The sequence below is a fragment of the Hyla sarda genome, unplaced genomic scaffold, assembly GCF_029499605.1.
Source record: "Hyla sarda isolate aHylSar1 unplaced genomic scaffold, aHylSar1.hap1 scaffold_1306, whole genome shotgun sequence".
NCBI lineage: Eukaryota > Metazoa > Chordata > Amphibia > Anura > Hylidae > Hyla > Hyla sarda.
This window is the reverse complement of record NW_026607930.1, coordinates 23,346-44,687: the sequence shown is the minus strand read 5'-3', so window position 1 is coordinate 44,687 and position 21,342 is coordinate 23,346. Positions and strand designations below refer to the sequence as shown.

Sequence of the window (21,342 nt, the reverse complement as noted above, 5' to 3'; positions counted from 1 at the left end):
TTCTGCTGCTTCTGCTTCTGCTTGTGTCTGGCCCCTGTTGGAGCGTCCAGGCACAGGACTTCTGCTGCTGCTGACTAAATGGCCTCCTTAATTGGATCATTTGAGTAGCCAGCACACCTGTGCAGGTAGGGCATGACATGATAGGCAGCTGCCTTGATAGCGGGTGGGTGCTGAATGTTCCTAATTGACAAAATAAGATTAATGCTTATGAAGAAATATAAAATCTCATCCCTTCCCCAATATCGCGCCACACCCCTACCCCTTAATTCCCTGGTTGAACGTGATGGACATATGTCTTTTTTCGACCGTACTAACTATGTAACTATGTAACATAACATGGGGGGGGGGGGGGGGGGGTCTCCTGGCTGTTCACACAGGTGTGTCATTGCTGTACATTGACCATGCATTGCTTCTGTGGTATTGCAAAGGCAAAGACAAATGCTTCCAGCCATCCATTGCACTAATGGATTGGTCATCAGCTGGCTGTCTATGTCCCGCATCAATATAGACCAAAGTACAGAGGGTTAGGCTATGCTATTGTGCACCTACCTGATGCATCAGAAGGTGCGAGGCCCTTGCTAAATTCTGTGCACAGACTTTGAGATCTATGCTTTAGACTGTATCTAAACCTGCTCCAACATGGACTGACATTCTGGCCTACTTTCAGCCGATGCGACTTGTCTGTCGCTGAACAGTCGCTTTTTATGTATTCAGCACCTATGTATAATGTTGTAAAAATGCTCTAGAAGCTAAAGTCGCAGAAATGTCACACATATTTGGCCTGCAACTTTCTGTGCGACAAATTCAGACAGGAAAAATCAGTATAAATCCTTAGAAAATTATCCCCCAGTGTCTCCATCTGCTGGCGGTATTGAATAAGCATTGCTGCACTGATGGGGTATGCATTAGACGAAAAAAAAGAAGAAAAAGAAGAATAATACGCCCAGAAAAGAGGCGAAAAGGAGAAAAACGTAAAAAAACGTGAAAAAAAAGTAAGAGGAAGAGAAGGGAAAAAAAGGTGGAAATGGGTTTAAAAGTGATTTCGGCGGAGAAATATATATATATATATATATATATATATATATGCGCACACACACACATAGATATAAACGTATTCTCCGTTGAGATATTGCAGCCGCTGCTGTGTCCAGGCCCAGGAGCCTTAGCACTGTGCTGTGATGTCACTCAATACCACTGACATCACTAGGTGTAAACAACATCTCTCCTTTGCTGTGTATGTGACTATGGAGCTGTTTGGTGATGTCGTCTATTACGGCCTTCATAGAAGCAACAGGAGATTGTTGCATCCATCTTGAACCCTCAGAACTACAGTGCTATGATGTCACTCACTTCCACAGGCCTTGCAGAGTGTAAACAACAACAACCCAGCTTTGTTGTGTATGTAACCAAAGGGATTTGTGATGTCACCTAGAACCTTCACAGCAGCGACAGCTTTATGAGGAGCATCAGCACTGCTCTGCCTGAGCAGAACCATCACCGCCATAGGTTGTCAAATAACCCGGATTTAACCCACACAGGTAAGTCCAATGGGGTGCAGGCATGTCCTCTATGCTTACAGCTTCCCGTGGGTGTTGGTTTGATACCGTTTGGGGACAGCCAAGGAGGCATCTGCAGGCAACAAAGGTAGGTGTGTGCTTGTGTGTGTGTTTCCTATGCAGATCCTAAGCCCAGTGTCACATGCAAGTAGGAGGAGTAAGAAGGGTTCCTGGCAAATCCGGGTTATGGATTGCATTTAAAAAGGCCCCGTGGGAGTGCAATGGGCCCCTGTCTTGCTGCTTAGCAATAATGGTATGGGTTTAGGTTCTGCTGTGTGTACTGGTGGTTGACTGCCCCCCAGCCCAGAGTGTGCATGGAAAATTGTCTGGCAGCCTCCCTGACAGCAAGCAGTGATAGTGCCCATGAAGGGGACCTTGTTGGGCCCGCCCCTTTCACGGTTATCGCTTCTCGGCCTTTTGGCTAAGATCAAGTGTAGTATCTGTTCTTATCAGTTTAATATCTGATACGTCCCCTATCTGGGGACCATATATTAAATGGATTTTTGAGAACGGGGGCCGATTTCGAAGCTTGCTTCCGTCGCCCTATGCATTGACCCGATATGGCAGTATCTTCTCGGGTACAGTGCACCACCCCCTTACAGGGTTAAAAAGAAAGATTCCTACTTTCATTGCTACCTGCTTGCTGGCTAGCCAGCTAGCCAGCCCTGTGGGCCTTGCTGCTGCTGCAGCCAAAAAACAAAAGGTGGTGCTGCTGCTGCTTCTGCTGCTTCTGCTTCTGCTTGTGTCTGGCCCCTGTTGGAGCGTCCAGGCACAGGACTTCTGCTGCTGCTGACTAAATGGCCTCCTTAATTGGATCATTTGAGTAGCCAGCACACCTGTGCAGGTAGGGCATGACATGATAGGCAGCTGCCTTGATAGCGGGTGGGTGCTGAATGTTCCTAATTGACAAAATAAGATTAATGCTTATGAAGAAATATAAAATCTCATCCCTTCCCCAATATCGCGCCACACCCCTACCCCTTAATTCCCTGGTTGAACGTGATGGACATATGTCTTTTTTCGACCGTACTAACTATGTAACTATGTAACATAACATGGGGGGGGGGGGGGGGGTCTCCTGGCTGTTCACACAGGTGTGTCATTGCTGTACATTGACCATGCATTGCTTCTGTGGTATTGCAAAGGCAAAGACAAATGCTTCCAGCCATCCATTGCACTAATGGATTGGTCATCAGCTGGCTGTCTATGTCCCGCATCAATATAGACCAAAGTACAGAGGGTTAGGCTATGCTATTGTGCACCTACCTGATGCATCAGAAGGTGCGAGGCCCTTGCTAAATTCTGTGCACAGACTTTGAGATCTATGCTTTAGACTGTATCTAAACCTGCTCCAACATGGACTGACATTCTGGCCTACTTTCAGCCGATGCGACTTGTCTGTCGCTGAACAGTCGCTTTTTATGTATTCAGCACCTATGTATAATGTTGTAAAAATGCTCTAGAAGCTAAAGTCGCAGAAATGTCACACATATTTGGCCTGCAACTTTCTGTGCGACAAATTCAGACAGGAAAAATCAGTATAAATCCTTAGAAAATTATCCCCCAGTGTCTCCATCTGCTGGCGGTATTGAATAAGCATTGCTGCACTGATGGGGTATGCATTAGACGAAAAAAAAGAAGAAAAAGAAGAATAATACGCCCAGAAAAGAGGCGAAAAGGAGAAAAACGTAAAAAAACGTGAAAAAAAAGTAAGAGGAAGAGAAGGGAAAAAAAGGTGGAAATGGGTTTAAAAGTGATTTCGGCGGAGATATATATATATATATATATATATATATATATATATATATGCGCACACACACACATAGATATAAACGTATTCTCCGTTGAGATATTGCAGCCGCTGCTGTGTCCAGGCCCAGGAGCCTTAGCACTGTGCTGTGATGTCACTCAATACCACTGACATCACTAGGTGTAAACAACATCTCTCCTTTGCTGTGTATGTGACTATGGAGCTGTTTGGTGATGTCGTCTATTACGGCCTTCATAGAAGCAACAGGAGATTGTTGCATCCATCTTGAACCCTCAGAACTACAGTGCTATGATGTCACTCACTTCCACAGGCCTTGCAGAGTGTAAACAACAACAACCCAGCTTTGTTGTGTATGTAACCAAAGGGATTTGTGATGTCACCTAGAACCTTCACAGCAGCGACAGCTTTATGAGGAGCATCAGCACTGCTCTGCCTGAGCAGAACCATCACCGCCATAGGTTGTCAAATAACCCGGATTTAACCCACACAGGTAAGTCCAATGGGGTGCAGGCATGTCCTCTATGCTTACAGCTTCCCGTGGGTGTTGGTTTGATACCGTTTGGGGACAGCCAAGGAGGCATCTGCAGGCAACAAAGGTAGGTGTGTGCTTGTGTGTGTGTTTCCTATGCAGATCCTAAGCCCAGTGTCACATGCAAGTAGGAGGAGTAAGAAGGGTTCCTGGCAAATCCGGGTTATGGATTGCATTTAAAAAGGCCCCGTGGGAGTGCAATGGGCCCCTGTCTTGCTGCTTAGCAATAATGGTATGGGTTTAGGTTCTGCTGTGTGTACTGGTGGTTGACTGCCCCCCAGCCCAGAGTGTGCATGGAAAATTGTCTGGCAGCCTCCCTGACAGCAAGCAGTGATAGTGCCCATGAAGGGGACCTTGTTGGGCCCGCCCCTTTCACGGTTATCGCTTCTCGGCCTTTTGGCTAAGATCAAGTGTAGTATCTGTTCTTATCAGTTTAATATCTGATACGTCCCCTATCTGGGGACCATATATTAAATGGATTTTTGAGAACGGGGGCCGATTTCGAAGCTTGCTTCCGTCGCCCTATGCATTGACCCGATATGGCAGTATCTTCGGGTACAGTGCACCACCCCCTTACAGGGTTAAAAAGAAAGATTCCTACTTTCATTGCTACCTGCTTGCTGGCTAGCCAGCTAGCCAGCCCTGTGGGCCTTGCTGCTGCTGCAGCCAAAAAACAAAAGGTGGTGCTGCTGCTGCTTCTGCTGCTTCTGCTTCTGCTTGTGTCTGGCCCCTGTTGGAGCGTCCAGGCACAGGACTTCTGCTGCTGCTGACTAAATGGCCTCCTTAATTGGATCATTTGAGTAGCCAGCACACCTGTGCAGGTAGGGCATGACATGATAGGCAGCTGCCTTGATAGCGGGTGGGTGCTGAATGTTCCTAATTGACAAAATAAGATTAATGCTTATGAAGAAATATAAAATCTCATCCCTTCCCCAATATCGCGCCACACCCCTACCCCTTAATTCCCTGGTTGAACGTGATGGACATATGTCTTTTTTCGACCGTACTAACTATGTAACTATGTAACATAACATGGGGGGGGGGGGGGGGGTCTCCTGGCTGTTCACACAGGTGTGTCATTGCTGTACATTGACCATGCATTGCTTCTGTGGTATTGCAAAGGCAAAGACAAATGCTTCCAGCCATCCATTGCACTAATGGATTGGTCATCAGCTGGCTGTCTATGTCCCGCATCAATATAGACCAAAGTACAGAGGGTTAGGCTATGCTATTGTGCACCTACCTGATGCATCAGAAGGTGCGAGGCCCTTGCTAAATTCTGTGCACAGACTTTGAGATCTATGCTTTAGACTGTATCTAAACCTGCTCCAACATGGACTGACATTCTGGCCTACTTTCAGCCGATGCGACTTGTCTGTCGCTGAACAGTCGCTTTTTATGTATTCAGCACCTATGTATAATGTTGTAAAAATGCTCTAGAAGCTAAAGTCGCAGAAATGTCACACATATTTGGCCTGCAACTTTCTGTACGACAAATTCAGACAGGAAAAATCAGTATAAATCCTTAGAAAATTATCCCCCAGTGTCTCCATCTGCTGGCGGTATTGAATAAGCATTGCTGCACTGATGGGGTATGCATTAGACGAAAAAAAAGAAGAAAAAGAAGAATAATACGCCCAGAAAAGAGGCGAAAAGGAGAAAAACGTAAAAAAACGTGAAAAAAAAGTAAGAGGAAGAGAAGGGAAAAAAAGGTGGAAATGGGTTTAAAAGTGATTTCGGCGGAGAAATATATATATATATATATATATATATATATATATATATATATATATATGCGCACACACACACATAGATATAAACGTATTCTCCGTTGAGATATTGCAGCCGCTGCTGTGTCCAGGCCCAGGAGCCTTAGCACTGTGCTGTGATGTCACTCAATACCACTGACATCACTAGGTGTAAACAACATCTCTCCTTTGCTGTGTATGTGACTATGGAGCTGTTTGGTGATGTCGTCTATTACGGCCTTCATAGAAGCAACAGGAGATTGTTGCATCCATCTTGAACCCTCAGAACTACAGTGCTATGATGTCACTCACTTCCACAGGCCTTGCAGAGTGTAAACAACAACAACCCAGCTTTGTTGTGTATGTAACCAAAGGGATTTGTGATGTCACCTAGAACCTTCACAGCAGCGACAGCTTTATGAGGAGCATCAGCACTGCTCTGCCTGAGCAGAACCATCACCGCCATAGGTTGTCAAATAACCCGGATTTAACCCACACAGGTAAGTCCAATGGGGTGCAGGCATGTCCTCTATGCTTACAGCTTCCCGTGGGTGTTGGTTTGATACCGTTTGGGGACAGCCAAGGAGGCATCTGCAGGCAACAAAGGTAGGTGTGTGCTTGTGTGTGTGTTTCCTATGCAGATCCTAAGCCCAGTGTCACATGCAAGTAGGAGGAGTAAGAAGGGTTCCTGGCAAATCCGGGTTATGGATTGCATTTAAAAAGGCCCCGTGGGAGTGCAATGGGCCCCTGTCTTGCTGCTTAGCAATAATGGTATGGGTTTAGGTTCTGCTGTGTGTACTGGTGGTTGACTGCCCCCCAGCCCAGAGTGTGCATGGAAAATTGTCTGGCAGCCTCCCTGACAGCAAGCAGTGATAGTGCCCATGAAGGGGACCTTGTTGGGCCCGCCCCTTTCACGGTTATCGCTTCTCGGCCTTTTGGCTAAGATCAAGTGTAGTATCTGTTCTTATCAGTTTAATATCTGATACGTCCCCTATCTGGGGACCATATATTAAATGGATTTTTGAGAACGGGGGCCGATTTCGAAGCTTGCTTCCGTCGCCCTATGCATTGACCCGATATGGCAGTATCTTCGGGTACAGTGCACCACCCCCTTACAGGGTTAAAAAGAAAGATTCCTACTTTCATTGCTACCTGCTTGCTGGCTAGCCAGCTAGCCAGCCCTGTGGGCCTTGCTGCTGCTGCAGCCAAAAAACAAAAGGTGGTGCTGCTGCTGCTTCTGCTGCTTCTGCTTCTGCTTGTGTCTGGCCCCTGTTGGAGCGTCCAGGCACAGGACTTCTGCTGCTGCTGACTAAATGGCCTCCTTAATTGGATCATTTGAGTAGCCAGCACACCTGTGCAGGTAGGGCATGACATGATAGGCAGCTGCCTTGATAGCGGGTGGGTGCTGAATGTTCCTAATTGACAAAATAAGATTAATGCTTATGAAGAAATATAAAATCTCATCCCTTCCCCAATATCGCGCCACACCCCTACCCCTTAATTCCCTGGTTGAACGTGATGGACATATGTCTTTTTTCGACCGTACTAACTATGTAACTATGTAACATAACATGGGGGGGGGGGGGGGTCTCCTGGCTGTTCACACAGGTGTGTCATTGCTGTACATTGACCATGCATTGCTTCTGTGGTATTGCAAAGGCAAAGACAAATGCTTCCAGCCATCCATTGCACTAATGGATTGGTCATCAGCTGGCTGTCTATGTCCCGCATCAATATAGACCAAAGTACAGAGGGTTAGGCTATGCTATTGTGCACCTACCTGATGCATCAGAAGGTGCGAGGCCCTTGCTAAATTCTGTGCACAGACTTTGAGATCTATGCTTTAGACTGTATCTAAACCTGCTCCAACATGGACTGACATTCTGGCCTACTTTCAGCCGATGCGACTTGTCTGTCGCTGAACAGTCGCTTTTTATGTATTCAGCACCTATGTATAATGTTGTAAAAATGCTCTAGAAGCTAAAGTCGCAGAAATGTCACACATATTTGGCCTGCAACTTTCTGTGCGACAAATTCAGACAGGAAAAATCAGTATAAATCCTTAGAAAATTATCCCCCAGTGTCTCCATCTGCTGGCGGTATTGAATAAGCATTGCTGCACTGATGGGGTATGCATTAGACGAAAAAAAAGAAGAAAAAGAAGAATAATACGCCCAGAAAAGAGGCGAAAAGGAGAAAAACGTAAAAAAAACGTGAAAAAAAAGTAAGAGGAAGAGAAGGGAAAAAAAGGTGGAAATGGGTTTAAAAGTGATTTCGGCGGAGAAATATATATATATATATATATATATATATATATATATATATATATATATATATGCGCACACACACACATAGATATAAACGTATTCTCCGTTGAGATATTGCAGCCGCTGCTGTGTCCAGGCCCAGGAGCCTTAGCACTGTGCTGTGATGTCACTCAATACCACTGACATCACTAGGTGTAAACAACATCTCTCTCCTTTGCTGTGTATGTGACTATGGAGCTGTTTGGTGATGTCGTCTATTACGGCCTTCATAGAAGCAACAGGAGATTGTTGCATCCATCTTGAACCCTCAGAACTACAGTGCTATGATGTCACTCACTTCCACAGGCCTTGCAGAGTGTAAACAACAACAACCCAGCTTTGTTGTGTATGTAACCAAAGGGATTTGTGATGTCACCTAGAACCTTCACAGCAGCGACAGCTTTATGAGGAGCATCAGCACTGCTCTGCCTGAGCAGAACCATCACCGCCATAGGTTGTCAAATAACCCGGATTTAACCCACACAGGTAAGTCCAATGGGGTGCAGGCATGTCCTCTATGCTTACAGCTTCCCGTGGGTGTTGGTTTGATACCGTTTGGGGACAGCCAAGGAGGCATCTGCAGGCAACAAAGGTAGGTGTGTGCTTGTGTGTGTGTTTCCTATGCAGATCCTAAGCCCAGTGTCACATGCAAGTAGGAGGAGTAAGAAGGGTTCCTGGCAAATCCGGGTTATGGATTGCATTTAAAAAGGCCCCGTGGGAGTGCAATGGGCCCCTGTCTTGCTGCTTAGCAATAATGGTATGGGTTTAGGTTCTGCTGTGTGTACTGGTGGTTGACTGCCCCCCAGCCCAGAGTGTGCATGGAAAATTGTCTGGCAGCCTCCCTGACAGCAAGCAGTGATAGTGCCCATGAAGGGGACCTTGTTGGGCCCGCCCCTTTCACGGTTATCGCTTCTCGGCCTTTTGGCTAAGATCAAGTGTAGTATCTGTTCTTATCAGTTTAATATCTGATACGTCCCCTATCTGGGGACCATATATTAAATGGATTTTTGAGAACGGGGGCCGATTTCGAAGCTTGCTTCCGTCGCCCTATGCATTGACCCGATATGGCAGTATCTTCGGGTACAGTGCACCACCCCCTTACAGGGTTAAAAAGAAAGATTCCTACTTTCATTGCTACCTGCTTGCTGGCTAGCCAGCTAGCCAGCCCTGTGGGCCTTGCTGCTGCTGCAGCCAAAAAACAAAAGGTGGTGCTGCTGCTGCTTCTGCTGCTTCTGCTTCTGCTTGTGTCTGGCCCCTGTTGGAGCGTCCAGGCACAGGACTTCTGCTGCTGCTGACTAAATGGCCTCCTTAATTGGATCATTTGAGTAGCCAGCACACCTGTGCAGGTAGGGCATGACATGATAGGCAGCTGCCTTGATAGCGGGTGGGTGCTGAATGTTCCTAATTGACAAAATAAGATTAATGCTTATGAAGAAATATAAAATCTCATCCCTTCCCCAATATCGCGCCACACCCCTACCCCTTAATTCCCTGGTTGAACGTGATGGACATATGTCTTTTTTCGACCGTACTAACTATGTAACTATGTAACATAACATGGGGGGGGGGGGGGGGGGTCTCCTGGCTGTTCACACAGGTGTGTCATTGCTGTACATTGACCATGCATTGCTTCTGTGGTATTGCAAAGGCAAAGACAAATGCTTCCAGCCATCCATTGCACTAATGGATTGGTCATCAGCTGGCTGTCTATGTCCCGCATCAATATAGACCAAAGTACAGAGGGTTAGGCTATGCTATTGTGCACCTACCTGATGCATCAGAAGGTGCGAGGCCCTTGCTAAATTCTGTGCACAGACTTTGAGATCTATGCTTTAGACTGTATCTAAACCTGCTCCAACATGGACTGACATTCTGGCCTACTTTCAGCCGATGCGACTTGTCTGTCGCTGAACAGTCGCTTTTTATGTATTCAGCACCTATGTATAATGTTGTAAAAATGCTCTAGAAGCTAAAGTCGCAGAAATGTCACACATATTTGGCCTGCAACTTTCTGTGCGACAAATTCAGACAGGAAAAATCAGTATAAATCCTTAGAAAATTATCCCCCAGTGTCTCCATCTGCTGGCGGTATTGAATAAGCATTGCTGCACTGATGGGGTATGCATTAGACGAAAAAAAAGAAGAAAAAGAAGAATAATACGCCCAGAAAAGAGGCGAAAAGGAGAAAAACGTAAAAAAACGTGAAAAAAAAGTAAGAGGAAGAGAAGGGAAAAAAAGGTGGAAATGGGTTTAAAAGTGATTTCGGCGGAGAAATATATATATATATATATATATATATATATATATATATATATGCGCACACACACACATAGATATAAACGTATTCTCCGTTGAGATATTGCAGCCGCTGCTGTGTCCAGGCCCAGGAGCCTTAGCACTGTGCTGTGATGTCACTCAATACCACTGACATCACTAGGTGTAAACAACATCTCTCCTTTGCTGTGTATGTGACTATGGAGCTGTTTGGTGATGTCGTCTATTACGGCCTTCATAGAAGCAACAGGAGATTGTTGCATCCATCTTGAACCCTCAGAACTACAGTGCTATGATGTCACTCACTTCCACAGGCCTTGCAGAGTGTAAACAACAACAACCCAGCTTTGTTGTGTATGTAACCAAAGGGATTTGTGATGTCACCTAGAACCTTCACAGCAGCGACAGCTTTATGAGGAGCATCAGCACTGCTCTGCCTGAGCAGAACCATCACCGCCATAGGTTGTCAAATAACCCGGATTTAACCCACACAGGTAAGTCCAATGGGGTGCAGGCATGTCCTCTATGCTTACAGCTTCCCGTGGGTGTTGGTTTGATACCGTTTGGGGACAGCCAAGGAGGCATCTGCAGGCAACAAAGGTAGGTGTGTGCTTGTGTGTGTGTTTCCTATGCAGATCCTAAGCCCAGTGTCACATGCAAGTAGGAGGAGTAAGAAGGGTTCCTGGCAAATCCGGGTTATGGATTGCATTTAAAAAGGCCCCGTGGGAGTGCAATGGGCCCCTGTCTTGCTGCTTAGCAATAATGGTATGGGTTTAGGTTCTGCTGTGTGTACTGGTGGTTGACTGCCCCCCAGCCCAGAGTGTGCATGGAAAATTGTCTGGCAGCCTCCCTGACAGCAAGCAGTGATAGTGCCCATGAAGGGGACCTTGTTGGGCCCGCCCCTTTCACGGTTATCGCTTCTCGGCCTTTTGGCTAAGATCAAGTGTAGTATCTGTTCTTATCAGTTTAATATCTGATACGTCCCCTATCTGGGGACCATATATTAAATGGATTTTTGAGAACGGGGGCCGATTTCGAAGCTTGCTTCCGTCGCCCTATGCATTGACCCGATATGGCAGTATCTTCGGGTACAGTGCACCACCCCCTTACAGGGTTAAAAAGAAAGATTCCTACTTTCATTGCTACCTGCTTGCTGGCTAGCCAGCTAGCCAGCCCTGTGGGCCTTGCTGCTGCTGCAGCCAAAAAACAAAAGGTGGTGCTGCTGCTGCTTCTGCTGCTTCTGCTTCTGCTTGTGTCTGGCCCCTGTTGGAGCGTCCAGGCACAGGACTTCTGCTGCTGCTGACTAAATGGCCTCCTTAATTGGATCATTTGAGTAGCCAGCACACCTGTGCAGGTAGGGCATGACATGATAGGCAGCTGCCTTGATAGCGGGTGGGTGCTGAATGTTCCTAATTGACAAAATAAGATTAATGCTTATGAAGAAATATAAAATCTCATCCCTTCCCCAATATCGCGCCACACCCCTACCCCTTAATTCCCTGGTTGAACGTGATGGACATATGTCTTTTTTCGACCGTACTAACTATGTAACTATGTAACATAACATGGGGGGGGGGGGGGGGGGGTCTCCTGGCTGTTCACACAGGTGTGTCATTGCTGTACATTGACCATGCATTGCTTCTGTGGTATTGCAAAGGCAAAGACAAATGCTTCCAGCCATCCATTGCACTAATGGATTGGTCATCAGCTGGCTGTCTATGTCCCGCATCAATATAGACCAAAGTACAGAGGGTTAGGCTATGCTATTGTGCACCTACCTGATGCATCAGAAGGTGCGAGGCCCTTGCTAAATTCTGTGCACAGACTTTGAGATCTATGCTTTAGACTGTATCTAAACCTGCTCCAACATGGACTGACATTCTGGCCTACTTTCAGCCGATGCGACTTGTCTGTCGCTGAACAGTCGCTTTTTATGTATTCAGCACCTATGTATAATGTTGTAAAAATGCTCTAGAAGCTAAAGTCGCAGAAATGTCACACATATTTGGCCTGCAACTTTCTGTGCGACAAATTCAGACAGGAAAAATCAGTATAAATCCTTAGAAAATTATCCCCCAGTGTCTCCATCTGCTGGCGGTATTGAATAAGCATTGCTGCACTGATGGGGTATGCATTAGACGAAAAAAAAGAAGAAAAAGAAGAATAATACGCCCAGAAAAGAGGCGAAAAGGAGAAAAACGTAAAAAAACGTGAAAAAAAAGTAAGAGGAAGAGAAGGGAAAAAAAGGTGGAAATGGGTTTAAAAGTGATTTCGGCGGAGAAATATATATATATATATATATATATATATATATATATATATATATGCGCACACACACACATAGATATAAACGTATTCTCCGTTGAGATATTGCAGCCGCTGCTGTGTCCAGGCCCAGGAGCCTTAGCACTGTGCTGTGATGTCACTCAATACCACTGACATCACTAGGTGTAAACAACATCTCTCCTTTGCTGTGTATGTGACTATGGAGCTGTTTGGTGATGTCGTCTATTACGGCCTTCATAGAAGCAACAGGAGATTGTTGCATCCATCTTGAACCCTCAGAACTACAGTGCTATGATGTCACTCACTTCCACAGGCCTTGCAGAGTGTAAACAACAACAACCCAGCTTTGTTGTGTATGTAACCAAAGGGATTTGTGATGTCACCTAGAACCTTCACAGCAGCGACAGCTTTATGAGGAGCATCAGCACTGCTCTGCCTGAGCAGAACCATCACCGCCATAGGTTGTCAAATAACCCGGATTTAACCCACACAGGTAAGTCCAATGGGGTGCAGGCATGTCCTCTATGCTTACAGCTTCCCGTGGGTGTTGGTTTGATACCGTTTGGGGACAGCCAAGGAGGCATCTGCAGGCAACAAAGGTAGGTGTGTGCTTGTGTGTGTGTTTCCTATGCAGATCCTAAGCCCAGTGTCACATGCAAGTAGGAGGAGTAAGAAGGGTTCCTGGCAAATCCGGGTTATGGATTGCATTTAAAAAGGCCCCATGGGAGTGCAATGGGCCCCTGTCTTGCTGCTTAGCAATAATGGTATGGGTTTAGGTTCTGCTGTGTGTACTGGTGGTTGACTGCCCCCCAGCCCAGAGTGTGCATGGAAAATTGTCTGGCAGCCTCCCTGACAGCAAGCAGTGATAGTGCCCATGAAGGGGACCTTGTTGGGCCCGCCCCTTTCACGGTTATCGCTTCTCGGCCTTTTGGCTAGATCAAGTGTCTGGTCAGGAGGATCCTGGGAGTTTGTCCTACCTTTTTCAAGGGGGGCTGCTACGAGGAACCGAAAAGGCGATCGACAAGATGGGTGTTCGCATCCGTTACCTTACATCCGGTGAAACGCGGATTCGTTTTTCCTTTCGCTTTGATGTTGATGAAGACAAGCAAGAACTCGTCCAACTTTCTTATTTTGTGAAAGAAACTCTCTACAAGCTTCTTGGGGTGAAGAAAGAGAACATCGTCTGTCTCAGAGATCCTCGGAAGGGCAGCTTCATCTTAACTCTGGACTCTGCTTATGCATGCCAGAATCTTTTTGAGAAGCTGAAAAGCAATCAAGACCTTGCTGAGCTTGATGGGATCACGGTCACAGTGTTGTATACTGGAGGTGATATTCCTCTAGTTGTGTGTATGCACAATCCCTTTGTGACTGTGTCCCATATTGAGCTCTTTTTGGGGAAATACTGCAGTTCTGTTAAGTATTCCCATAAGGTGATGAATTCAGAAGACCTATGGACGGGGAAACATAAGTTTTTTGTGAAAATGAAGGAGGATGCTACTGGCATTGGAGGGTTGTGTCATCCACCCTCCAACTTTTCTATCGGTCGGGATAAGGGCTATTTGTTTTATCCCGAGATGCCTACTTTTTGTAGGAAATGTAAGAAATTCGGACATACTATGGAAGTTTGCACGGACACTACAGTTCGCTGTGGTCGGTGCAATCAAGAAGGCCATGTTTCTAAGGACTGTGCTAAAATTGTCTGCAACATTTGTGGTGAAGAAGGCCATGCCTTTAAAGATTGCAGTCTCCGTTCCAGTGTAGCTAGATCGTGGGCTGACCGTGTAGCGGGGAGAGTGGGTGTAGTGCAAGCTGAAGTACCACCTGCGAAAGCACCCCAGCGGTCTGAGGCGCCTTCAGAAAAGCCGGCTGTAACTTCTGATGTCGTGGCGGAGCTTATGGACCTTTCTGCTGCTGTGCCTGAGACAGAGGGGAGACCTTCTGTGGAGGGTTCTGGTGGTGGAGGGTCACTAGTGAGCAGTGAAGCCATGGAGGTTGGCGTGAAGGAGATCAAGCGGAAGAAGGAACTCGGAGATGAGCCACAACTTGGCATTAAACGGCCTGTCAAAAAAAGCTCAGACGAATGTGAGGACAGTCAACATGCATGGAGGCCTCCTATAAGATCAGCGTCCGATCCAAAAAATATCAAAGAGTTCGAAAGCCCGGAGTCACCTGTGGGTTTCATATCGGACTCAAACTCCAGTAGCGAATAGCTTCCTTAAAGTGCTCCTCTCTTAATGTGAGAGGTCTAAAGAGCCCTACGAGAAGGGCTGCTTTGTTTAGTTTTTTAGAGACCTTGGACTGTTCTCTGTTCTTTTTACAAGAATGTGGAATTGAACATAGTCCAAATTATGAGGACCTTTGTCGTGGCTGGACTTTGGGACCATCGGTCTGGTCAGGTGACAATCTGAACAGATCTTCAGGTGTTGGGATCTTGTTTAGAGGTTCAGATGTACAAGTTTTGTCCTTCTTAGAAATTATACCTGGTAGAGCGCTATTAGTTAATATTAAGTACAATGGCTCGGAGATTAAGCTTTTTAACATCTATGCTTCTCCTGAAAAAAATGAGAGAGCCGACTTGATTAATGATATTCAGGCTTTTATCCCAGGTTCAACACCTATTTTAATGGCTGGAGATTTTAATTGTTGTATGAGTGGTGATCATCGTGAGAGTGGAAGTGTGCATGTCAGAGTGGATAAAACAGAGAAACAGATTAAGAGTATGACTGAGGATTTTAACTTTACCGATGTCTGGAGGAGAAAATACCCAGACGACCCTGGTTACACATGGGAAAATAATGTCTGCAAATCCAGGATTGATTTTATTTTTTTATCGGAAAGTTTTAATCTAGTTGATGTTTCTCTTTTATCGAATATTTTCTCTGATCATAAGTTATTATATGCACATGTCACTTTACCTGGCCTAGAGAAAGGCAGAGGCGTTTGGAAGCTCAACACTACTTTATTAGAGGACATGAAAACAAAAAATGATTTTATTGCTGATTATAACAAATGGAGATTGCGTCAATCCCAATATAAAAATATTTTGGATTGGTGGGAGGATGTTAAAAAGTGGACTAAACTGTTTTTTATCCGTGTGGGCATCCAAAAGGCTAAGGAGAAAAAGTTATGGTTTAAAATGTTAAACACTAAAATCCAAACATATTATAAACTAAAGCAAGCCGGGCTTGAGATGGATGATGTTATTGCTCAGACAAAAAATGAAATAAAAAATGCCATTAGTCAAAAAGGAAAAGAAATGATTTTTAACAGCAAGGTGCAATGTCTGGAGAATGATGAAAAGTGTTCGAGATTCTTTTTTAAGAAGGTGGTGGGAAAGAAAGAAATGATATCTGTAATAGAAGGGAAGATAACTAATGAAGAGATGTTGCGAGAAGCACAAGTATTTTATCAGGAGCTTTTTAATAAAAAAGATATTGATATTTCCTTTACTAATGATGTTTTAGATACCTTGGATTCAAAACTTGACAAAACTGACCAAGAGAGCCTTTGTGATGAAATCTTTTTACCTGAACTTTTAAGCACTTTTAAGAGTTTTTTAAATGGTAAAACACCTGGTTCGGATGGGTTGCCAGTTGAATTTTATCTGTGTTTTTGGTCCATTTTAAAAGATGATCTTTTAGGTATTTTTAACTGTGCTTTTAAATCTGAGATTTTACCTGCGTCCTGGAGAGATGGTGTTGTTACTCTGATTTTTAAAAAAGGAGACATCTCTAAATTAGAAAATTGGAGGCCTATTACCCTGCTAAATACAGACTATAAGGTTTTAGCAAAAATTTTAGCAAATAGGCTCAAGCAGGTAATTGCTAAGGTTATACACAGTGACCAAGTATGCGGAGTACCTGGAAGGAAAATAAGTGATCATCTAAACCTTGTAAAAGATGTTTTATGGTATCAGAAACAATGTGATCAGAAATTGGCAATTTTATCCTTGGATTTTCAAAAGGCTTATGACCGTGTTTCTCATGATTTTTTATGGTTGGTTTTAAAGAAAATGAATTTTCCTGATTTTATTGTTGGAAAAATTGCACTTTTATATAAAAACTGTTTTAGTCGTATTTTAATTAACGGTTTTTTATCCCAAGAGGTATGTTTACAGTCTGGGGTGAAACAGGGGTGCCCCCTATCACCCATTCTTTTCATATGTGCAATAGAACCTCTGTTGAATGTTTTGAGAAAAGATAAGCTCATTAGAGGAGTGCCAATCCCTGGAAGTGGAGGACAGAGCGTAAAGACGATAGCATATATGGATGATGTTAATATTCTATGTTCAGATGAACCATCCCTGAAACGTGCTATCAGACAGACAGAATTTTTTTGTGAGGGCTCTGGCTTCAAATTAAATAAAAATAAATGTGATTGCTTTGCAATAGGGAATTGGGGCAATACGGAGGTGAATGTGCAATATGATAAAATCAAAATCTTGGGTGTCATCTTTGACAATGAAAATAATGGAGAGGAAAGCTGGTCCATCGTCAAAGAGAAAGTGCAAAGGAAAATAAGTTTTTGGAAAATGAGGAAATTAACAATAGAAGGAAAAGTACTGATAATGAAAGCTTTGTTGCTACCTATCATGCTATATTTAAGCTTGGTTTTCCCACCGAGTGAACGCACCTTAAAGTTTTTAAACAAGATTTGCTTTCATTTTTTATGGGGGTCTAAAATGGATAAACTCAGGAGAGATGTAATGATGAAGACAAAGAAATTGGGGGGTAAGGATGTGCCTGATTTAAAAAGGTTTTTATATATTCACTTTTTTTCTATGTGTTTTAATGGCTTGCAAAGAAACTGTTATTGGTCTTATTTTTTAAAATATGCTGCAGGTCACATTTTTAGAAAAAGAAAGTGGATAACCTTACCTTTAACGTCCCCAATCTTATTTATTCCCCCAGCGCACTATGTGGTTTTAGAAAAGATTATTCGTATTTATGGCATTGCTAATTTTAGTCAAGAAATTTGTAGTAATGCACGAAAATTAGTTCCTGAAATCAGGAAGATAGAACAGATTTGCTTAATATCTAATTATTCCACTGAGAAATCTCTAAGAGTTTGGAGGATGGTGAATATGGGATTCTTATCTAATGACTTAAAAGATCTGGCCTGGCAGATAGCACATCAATGTTTGCCTACCAGAGAATTCCAACACAGAAGAGGATTGTGTCGTAGTGCAAAGTGCCCGAGAATGGGGTGTCCTAGTGAGGAAACAGTTTTACACCTTTTTTGGAACTGTTTTTACGCCCAAGAGATATGGCATTTGATAGGACCCTTACTAAAATTCATTTCTGATCTTAATTTTTTAAATCATGAAGTTATTTTATATGGATTTTATAATGTTTTATCTGTGGAGAAGTCTCGGGTTTTGTGGATTAGTATAAATTGTATTAAAATTGCACTATGGAAGACGAGGAATATTCTTCTTTTTAAAAGAGACACTATTACCTCTAAAGATTGTGTTCGCCTAGCTCTTAGTGAGATGTATGTTTTCTATTTATTGGATAAAAAAAGATTAGGTCACAAAGTGGCTAAAAGTCTTTGGAATCTACATCTGTGGAATATGCTTTTAGCAGACTAAGTGTAATCTGGACTGCGTAAGGTCTTTTAGTCTAAGAATATTATATCTGAAAGTAAAAAATCTGTTCTTATCAGTTTAATATCTGATACGTCCCCTATCTGGGGACCATATATTAAATGGATTTTTGAGAACGGGGGCCGATTTCGAAGCTTGCTTCCGTCGCCCTATGCATTGACCCGATATGGCAGTATCTTCGGGTACAGTGCACCACCCCCTTACAGGGTTAAAAAGAAAGATTCCTACTTTCATTGCTACCTGCTTGCTGGCTAGCCAGCTAGCCAGCCCTGTGGGCCTTGCTGCTGCTGCAGCCAAAAAACAAAAGGTGGTGCTGCTGCTGCTTCTGCTGCTTCTGCTTCTGCTTGTGTCTGGCCCCTGTTGGAGCGTCCAGGCACAGGACTTCTGCTGCTGCTGACTAAATGGCCTCCTTAATTGGATCATTTGAGTAGCCAGCACACCTGTGCAGGTAGGGCATGACATGATAGGCAGCTGCCTTGATAGCGGGTGGGTGCTGAATGTTCCTAATTGACAAAATAAGATTAATGCTTATGAAGAAATATAAAATCTCATCCCTTCCCCAATATCGCGCCACACCCCTACCCCTTAATTCCCTGGTTGAACGTGATGGACATATGTCTTTTTTCGACCGTACTAACTATGTAACTATGTAACATAACATGGGGGGGGGGGGGGGGGGGGTCTCCTGGCTGTTCACACAGGTGTGTCATTGCTGTACATTGACCATGCATTGCTTCTGTGGTATTGCAAAGGCAAAGACAAATGCTTCCAGCCATCCATTGCACTAATGGATTGGTCATCAGCTGGCTGTCTATGTCCCGCATCAATATAGACCAAAGTACAGAGGGTTAGGCTATGCTATTGTGCACCTACCTGATGCATCAGAAGGTGCGAGGCCCTTGCTAAATTCTGTGCACAGACTTTGAGATCTATGCTTTAGACTGTATCTAAACCTGCTCCAACATGGACTGACATTCTGGCCTACTTTCAGCCGATGCGACTTGTCTGTCGCTGAACAGTCGCTTTTTATGTATTCAGCACCTATGTATAATGTTGTAAAAATGCTCTAGAAGCTAAAGTCGCAGAAATGTCACACATATTTGGCCTGCAACTTTCTGTGCGACAAATTCAGACAGGAAAAATCAGTATAAATCCTTAGAAAATTATCCCCCAGTGTCTCCATCTGCTGGCGGTATTGAATAAGCATTGCTGCACTGATGGGGTATGCATTAGACGAAAAAAAAGAAGAAAAAGAAGAATAATACGCCCAGAAAAGAGGCGAAAAGGAGAAAAATGTAAAAAAACGTGAAAAAAAAGTAAGAGGAAGAGAAGGGAAAAAAAGGTGGAAATGGGTTTAAAAGTGATTTCGGCGGAGAAATATATATATATATATATATATATATATATATATATATATATATGCGCACACACACACATAGATATAAACGTATTCTCCGTTGAGATATTGCAGCCGCTGCTGTGTCCAGGCCCAGGAGCCTTAGCACTGTGCTGTGATGTCACTCAATACCACTGACATCACTAGGTGTAAACAACATCTCTCCTTTGCTGTGTATGTGACTATGGAGCTGTTTGGTGATGTCGTCTATTACGGCCTTCATAGAAGCAACAGGAGATTGTTGCATCCATCTTGAACCCTCAGAACTACAGTGCTATGATGTCACTCACTTCCACAGGCCTTGCAGAGTGTAAACAACAACAACCCAGCTTTGTTGTGTATGTAACCAAAGGGATTTGTGATGTCACCTAGAACCTTCACAGCAGCGACAGCTTTATGAGGAGCATCAGCACTGCTCTGCCTGAGCAGAACCATCACCGCCATAGGTTGTCAAATAACCCGGATTTAACCCACACAGGTAAGTCCAATGGGGTGCAGGCATGTCCTCTATGCTTACAGCTTCCCGTGGGTGTTGGTTTGATACCGTTTGGGGACAGCCAAGGAGGCATCTGCAGGCAACAAAGGTAGGTGTGTGCTTGTGTGTGTGTTTCCTATGCAGATCCTAAGCCCAGTGTCACATGCAAGTAGGAGGAGTAAGAAGGGTTCCTGGCAAATCCGGGTTATGGATTGCATTTAAAAAGGCCCCATGGGAGTGCAATGGGCCCCTGTCTTGCTGCTTAGCAATAATGGTATGGGTTTAGGTTCTGCTGTGTGTACTGGTGGTTGACTGCCCCCCAGCCCAGAGTGTGCATGGAAAATTGTCTGGCAGCCTCCCTGACAGCAAGCAGTGATAGTGCCCATGAAGGGGACCTTGTTGGGCCCGCCCCTTTCACGGTTATCGCTTCTCGGCCTTTTGGCTAAGATCAAGTGTAGTATCTGTTCTTATCAGTTTAATATCTGATACGTCCCCTATCTGGGGACCATATATTAAATGGATTTTTGAGAACGGGGGCCGATTTCGAAGCTTGCTTCCGTCGCCCTATGCATTGACCCGATATGGCAGTATCTTCGGGTACAGTGCACCACCCCCTTACAGGGTTAAAAAGAAAGATTCCTACTTTCATTGCTACCTGCTTGCTGGCTAGCCAGCTAGCCAGCCCTGTGGGCCTTGCTGCTGCTGCAGCCAAAAAACAAAAGGTGGTGCTGCTGCTGCTTCTGCTGCTTCTGCTTCTGCTTGTGTCTGGCCCCTGTTGGAGCGTCCAGGCACAGGACTTCTGCTGCTGCTGACTAAATGGCCTCCTTAATTGGATCATTTGAGTAGCCAGCACACCTGTGCAGGTAGGGCATGACATGATAGGCAGCTGCCTTGATAGCGGGTGGGTGCTGAATGTTCCTAATTGACAAAATAAGATTAATGCTTATGAAGAAATATAAAATCTCATCCCTTCCCCAATATCGCGCCACACCCCTACCCCTTAATTCCCTGGTTGAACTTGATGGACATATGTCTTTTTTCGACCGTACTAACTATGTAACTATGTAACATAACATGGGGGGGGGGGGGGGGGGTCTCCTGGCTGTTCACACAGGTGTGTCATTGCTGTACATTGACCATGCATTGCTTCTGTGGTATTGCAAAGGCAAAGACAAATGCTTCCAGCCATCCATTGCACTAATGGATTGGTCATCAGCTGGCTGTCTATGTCCCGCATCAATATAGACCAAAGTACAGAGGGTTAGGCTATGCTATTGTGCACCTACCTGATGCATCAGAAGGTGCGAGGCCCTTGCTAAATTCTGTGCACAGACTTTGAGATCTATGCTTTAGACTGTATCTAAACCTGCTCCAACATGGACTGACATTCTGGCCT

The 21,342-nt window shown here is 44.5% G+C and overlaps 6 non-coding genes and 1 pseudogene across 6 annotated transcripts; all 7 read left to right on the top strand.

Annotated features, from left to right (window-relative positions):
• Positions 1–1,957: 1,957 nt before the first annotated feature.
• Positions 1,958–2,150, top strand: LOC130305054 (U2 spliceosomal RNA). The gene has a single exon (XR_008854732.1). It is a non-coding gene; the product is annotated as a U2 spliceosomal RNA (small nuclear RNA).
• A 2,086-nt stretch (positions 2,151–4,236) lies between these two features.
• LOC130305028 (U2 spliceosomal RNA) lies at positions 4,237–4,427 on the top strand. The gene has a single exon (XR_008854709.1). It is a non-coding gene; the product is annotated as a U2 spliceosomal RNA (small nuclear RNA).
• A 2,096-nt stretch (positions 4,428–6,523) lies between these two features.
• Positions 6,524–6,714, top strand: LOC130305027 (U2 spliceosomal RNA). The gene has a single exon (XR_008854708.1). It is a non-coding gene; the product is annotated as a U2 spliceosomal RNA (small nuclear RNA).
• Positions 6,715–8,815: 2,101 nt separating this feature from the next.
• On the top strand, positions 8,816–9,006 carry LOC130305026 (U2 spliceosomal RNA). Its single transcript, XR_008854707.1, has one exon. It is a non-coding gene; the product is annotated as a U2 spliceosomal RNA (small nuclear RNA).
• Positions 9,007–11,097: 2,091 nt separating this feature from the next.
• LOC130305025 (U2 spliceosomal RNA) lies at positions 11,098–11,288 on the top strand. The gene has a single exon (XR_008854706.1). It is a non-coding gene; the product is annotated as a U2 spliceosomal RNA (small nuclear RNA).
• Positions 11,289–18,102: 6,814 nt separating this feature from the next.
• LOC130305058 (U2 spliceosomal RNA) lies at positions 18,103–18,273 on the top strand (annotated as a pseudogene).
• A 2,095-nt stretch (positions 18,274–20,368) lies between these two features.
• Positions 20,369–20,559, top strand: LOC130305024 (U2 spliceosomal RNA). Its single transcript, XR_008854705.1, has one exon. It is a non-coding gene; the product is annotated as a U2 spliceosomal RNA (small nuclear RNA).
• The last annotated feature ends 783 nt before the right edge of the window (positions 20,560–21,342 follow it).